Here is a 5,771-nt window from a genome sequence, read left to right as displayed (position 1 = left end):
TTTTAATGGCCAGTAGTGTATGTTCTTGTATTTTATTGTAGTGTTTTAATCACTATAAGGCTAAAACACTATTTCCAATGTATATCAAGAATTGTAAAATATAAATTAGGTGTCTTACATGTAAGAGAACTGTCAATGAGGAAAACTAAAAGAATAAAATGTGTGAAGCTAAGGCCCAATAGAGGTAGACGCTCTCAAGCATCTTCCATCAGGTGAGGAGAAAAAAACACAAAAAAAAGAAAAAGAAACAGAGTAATCGAGACCCTTCCCGGACTGCGACGGATCAAGAACTGTTTCAAGTTTTCGCAACGAACCTAGCCTGCCGTTCCGCTCCCCACTGAGTTGTCGTGCCGTCTTTACCGTGAGCCACATCCGTCACCGTGCTTCCAGCTTCCAACGGAGTTTCCCGCGGTCACCGCTTCTCCATGCTTACCAGGGGCTGCCTATAATCTTTTCGCCTCGAAGGACGGTATCGAAATTTCTTCCCTGCTTCTCGATATATGATCCATAATACACATTTTTCTGTTAATAAGTTGTGAAGGTATTCTCTCTCAGAAATGTACTTCGTCTAGTTACTGCAATGAACAGTTATGTTGAAAAAGTCTTTCATCACTCCACAGCATAGGATAGAACAGCACACGATCAAGAAAATAAGTTTCCCTCATCCTCTTGTGAGATCACGTTATGCATTGGTAAAGATGAGAAGGCAAGTTTGAGACAATTGAGTGGATTTCGCCGTTTGCTGCAATTGACACGTACCGATTGTAATGGGACTTGCTAAATGTTCCAAAAGAGATATACGCAAGCTAAAAAAGGAAGCGATGCGCTGCAGCAGAGATGCTGTTAGATGACAGGGATGTGACAGTTTTTTTTTTCGGAAAGTAGAAAGGAGTTTGTGGTGCGTCTCGATGATGAGAGGACGCAAACATTTTGTCGCTCTTCCTATTGTAACAGTTTTATTAATAAGATTTTATTTTGGGTTAATATAGAGAACGCGAAGGAAACTGCAGTCCCTGTGCCTGTCTATATATTTGATAAACAGTTCATCTCACCAGTTCGCAATACGAGTTTCTTGCATAAGGCGACATGGTCAACCACTAGCAATTTCTACGGTGGCTGCTTTCGAGACGATCGTCGCAGCCGAAAGATGAGGTAAGGTACCCCACTGTGAAGGAAATACAATTAAGAACATTTACTATTAAATTTCCTATAAAGTTTATTTGAGGTATATTTGAGATCTGTCTGTTCGGCAGCGGGCCGTAAATGTATTTCATTAACTTCCGTTTATGACTTCGCAGTTAAAAGTCAGAAAACATTTATAATTCAAAAATTCTAATTAATTAAGCAGCCACTAGTAAAAAATAGATTATAATACACAGGTGGCCAAACAGAGACCAGATCCTACAATCTTCGTATCGTAAGTAAAAAGTAATTTAATTGTCGCAGTGACTGTTGAAATAGTAATTATAAAATGTCTCTGTTCCATATATTCGACAACGAGCATACAATGAGAAGAGGTGAATGTTACCAATGAAAACGGAATAAAATTATGGAAACTAAAGTACATTTTCTACAGAGACAAGTAACTGAACTTTACAGAACGTGAACAAGTACGCCAACCAAAGCTAGGATCAAAAATATTCCAGTGATCATAGAACACAAAAATATTTTTGCTCCAATACCCTGATCCTTAACCTGCTTAAAACATTTTTACAATTAACAATACTTATGGTAGAGAAGATTTTTCATTGCAATAGTAACTGATTTTTATATACGTAACGGTGACAACAATGAAAAGCCATCTTGTCGCTAACGTATATCATTATTGAAATTTTCCACAACTATTGACTTTCTATTATGTTCCAATAATTTAACTGCAATGTGTAACTTTTACCGTCAGTAAAAATGGTATCAAGTATCAAAAAAATGGATCTGAGCACTATGGGACTTAACATCTGAGGCCATCAGTCCCCTAGAACTTAGAACTACTTAAACCTAACTAACCTAAGGACATCACACACATCCATGCCCGAGGCAGGATTCGAACCTGCGACCGTAGCGGTCGCGTGGTTCCAGACTGAAGCGCCTAGAACCGCTCCGCCACACCGGCCGGCGGTATCAAGTATCAATGAGAAAATTAATACTGTAACACCATAGCTCTAATGCTCTACTGATTTATTTTGCTTTTGTTTCATTTAATGTTACATCGCTGAGCTTCTGTAAATGTATGTGATTGAATCGATAACATAAAACTGTATATTTCTTTCTTTGCACAAACTTTGATGTCATGGTTTGGTTCTATGCAGTCGTTTAAATGCTTTGTCCCATTTGGAGGGAACAAAACTTAATGTATATAATTATAATTTTGTGTGAATAATTTTTTGTAGGGATGTCAATATGCGTAAATGTTTTGTTTTATTTAATGCATTTGGTTACTGTTAGGTAAATTGCTGATCCTCACTTAGGGTTCTTAGTTAGTTTGTATGTAAATGGTGTAGTGGTTCCCCTCGGGAACGGAACGGTGTAGCGCGCACAAATTGTGGTTGGCCTATGTAGAAAAGGTGGAACTGATAGTCAGTCGGAGGCGAGCTACGAGTCGGGGACGAGCTACGAGTCCGTCACTGCCATGTAAAAGATGCATATTGTACTGATTCCGAGAGAGGCTTTTCCTGCTTCTTTCCAAGGCCTCGGATGGATGGATAAATAGCTGGAACTATTCTGGAACTTGTATCTATCATCGCCACCAAGAAATGACCGAGTCCAGCAATTCTGCCTGCAATTCTACCTACCAACATGCAGTTGCCACCACATTGCGCAATCATTGCAACATAATACTATAATGATGTACAGTGAAGGATCAGCTTAATGGATGTGCTAATGTGCTGAAATATAAGGTAATTTATATCTGAATTTATGTACCTACCTTGACTTTTCTCCTCATCATAACACCTCTCAGGGTCCTCTCCGTTTGAACTAAAGTGATTACCGAGTGTCCTTACTGAAAGTACATTAAAACCCAGTTTTCTAATTAATGCCCCTTTGAACATAGTGAAGAGAAAGTTAAAGTTAATGTGGCAAGAGAGTGAGCTAAAGTTAATGATGCTTGCTGAAATAATTTTCCTAGTAAAACTGCTTATTAATGTGTTGTTGCCAACTTCAAATTAAAATTTCTCAAGACTGAGGCTTATAGAGTTTTGCTTAGTAAATGATCACATTACTGCCTGTTGTTAATCGCAGAAACTGAGTCAGTATCTTACATAAATGTTAATTTTATGTCTCACGGTAGTAAAAGTGGAAAACTGCATAGTAGGAAATTATATGTTCATGATTACTAAGTGTTTGTCTCTCTTGTGTATTATAAGTGCATATTAACAGTATAACAGGATCCACAGTTTGTCTAGTGTGCTAATGCGAGATAACAAATAACGGAAAGATCTTTATTTATGAAAATCATAATCTATTTATTAGAAAAACAGTGATAAGTAACCTGTCAGTGAATTTCAACTAACTCTCATTTTAAATAGTAAAGTATTTAACTGAGAGAGACTTAACCTAAACCTATGTCCAATTTATGATCCTAGAGGGAATGTTAATGGTAGTGTTATAAAGACCACTCAGTTTGTGTAAGCCCTGAAAGTGATAGTGTTTTTCTGTACCTGTTATAATTTTGCAAATAGTTTGTGCTGCTCCAACTGTTAGTTTCAATCTTACCGTAAACATGTGAGTGTGTCAGAGTTCATTGCACTCGCGTGTGGCCAAGTATAGGTTGTGTTTATCCATTAAAGTTACTAATAACTATTTTCTTGAACGAGAATGTTAATCATTCTCTTGCCTAGTTAGGCTGGCGACCGTTTTCGTTATCCGTTAAACAGTGCAGGTAGGCAATATTTTGTTTGTCACTGTTTAATTATTTACGTAATTCTGACTTTCATTTCCGATAAGCCACCTCCGTTGGGAATAACACGGTCAACATAACAAAATTCCTCTCAGAGGGTAACACTGCTCTGTTGCTTTATACCATAATTGCTATAACAAAGTAGTTTTATTTCACAACCTGTTTCCAGCTTTAAGGTTATGGTACAGTAGTAACAGACAGAAGTGTTATACGTGGCTTTTCCGTGACAGGACTAATTGTTCTGTTGGGACATCGTATGTACTAAGCCAAACTTGGCATTTGAAATGGTTCAAATGGCTCTGAGCACTATGCGACTTAACTTCGAAGGTCATTAGTCGCCTAGAACTTAGAACTAATTAATCCTAACTAACCTAAGGACATCACACACATCCATGCCCGAGGCAGGATTCGAACCTGCGACCGTAGCGGTCGCCCGGTTCCAGACTGTAGCGCCTAGAACCGCACGCTTGGCATTTGATTGAATAAGCTACGTAAATGCTGTTGCAGTGTTATAATACTAACGGCAATGATCACGAAGGTACTTAATCAGAATCTAACATATTAGGTAGTGAAAATGACAGTGCAACACGACAGCAATTTCACAACCAAAAACGGTATACAACTGAACTAATCTACAACGACTGGACAGAATATTAAACCAAATAATCACTTCACATGACTAACTCTCTATGAGTGTAATTCACAATCCTCAATAATATTAAACAATATTATTCGCAGGTATCAACCATAGAATAATACTTACAGAAATCCATACAAATGACTACTGAGTTACTGACTTCAGTACAAAAATTACAAACCCGTCCATTGGTCTCGGCAATTTAGATCAAAGTCTCAATACCTTGGACTAAAGAGTCACGACACATTTGAACGACTTCGAAAATTTGCGTATTAACTTGAACAAAGTTGACAGGTGCAACTAACAAATTAGATACAAAATTTATTAGTATGTACAATCAGCTAGCAAAAATGTCTCTAGTATGAGTGAAGATGAACGTCAAGTTGAAGAACTTGCAAGGGCTCATGGCAGATCACAAAGCGCACATGGAAGCTTAGCTAAAGCGATAACAACAATTCAAACATGAATACGTGAAATGAAGACTTCGTGTGAAAATTGACCGGATGATGTACAAAACCTCACGCAAGAAACAGGATTTCTCACTTTAAGACAACTTTTTTGAAAACCGAGTACGAACGTAACACTAAGGATATTAAAAGATTCAGTGAGAGATCTGAGGCCGGAGCCTTTGACAGCGATTCCACCCTGGCTGGAAAGTGGGTCCTGCAACAAAAAACTTATGTTGACGTGGTAGAAGAGATCGCAAACATAAAATTCTCGCTAATGCAGATAGGGATATGAAAGCAATAGAAGGTTAAGATTCGTTCCGAATTTATCAGTGAAAGAGGTAGATCGAACAAACCGCCTTCTGCAGTAGTCACGCGATCATTGTTTCACGAAATTATGACCAAAGCGAGGGAGAACAGTTTACCAACAATCAAATGTATCTTCCGATGTCACTATACGCAGCATTGCCGCCTCCGAAAAGGCGTAGGACGGCGAAGCAATCTGATGACAGAATGCTTGGCATATCGTCATTCATGATAGACGAGGGTACAACAAAACACAGATAGTTCCCAGTCTTCTCACAAGAATCGAGGAAGACACACTCCGTTGTGTTTGTGAGAGCTTTTAGAAATGTTTTACCCCGGAATTCGTCCGACATGCAAAAAATTCAGTTCGTTATTGGTTTCATACAAGGTGATGCGCGGTTGGGGACAGCAGGAAAGGCAGATCATTGTCGAAAGTATGCAGAACAGGCCTTCCTGGAGAAATACTCGTCAAAGGGAATTCAGGGAA

Source organism: Schistocerca piceifrons, chromosome 5 (assembly GCF_021461385.2).
Source record: "Schistocerca piceifrons isolate TAMUIC-IGC-003096 chromosome 5, iqSchPice1.1, whole genome shotgun sequence".
In the NCBI taxonomy this organism is placed as follows: domain Eukaryota; kingdom Metazoa; phylum Arthropoda; class Insecta; order Orthoptera; family Acrididae; genus Schistocerca; species Schistocerca piceifrons.
This window is presented reverse-complemented; position numbering follows the sequence as displayed.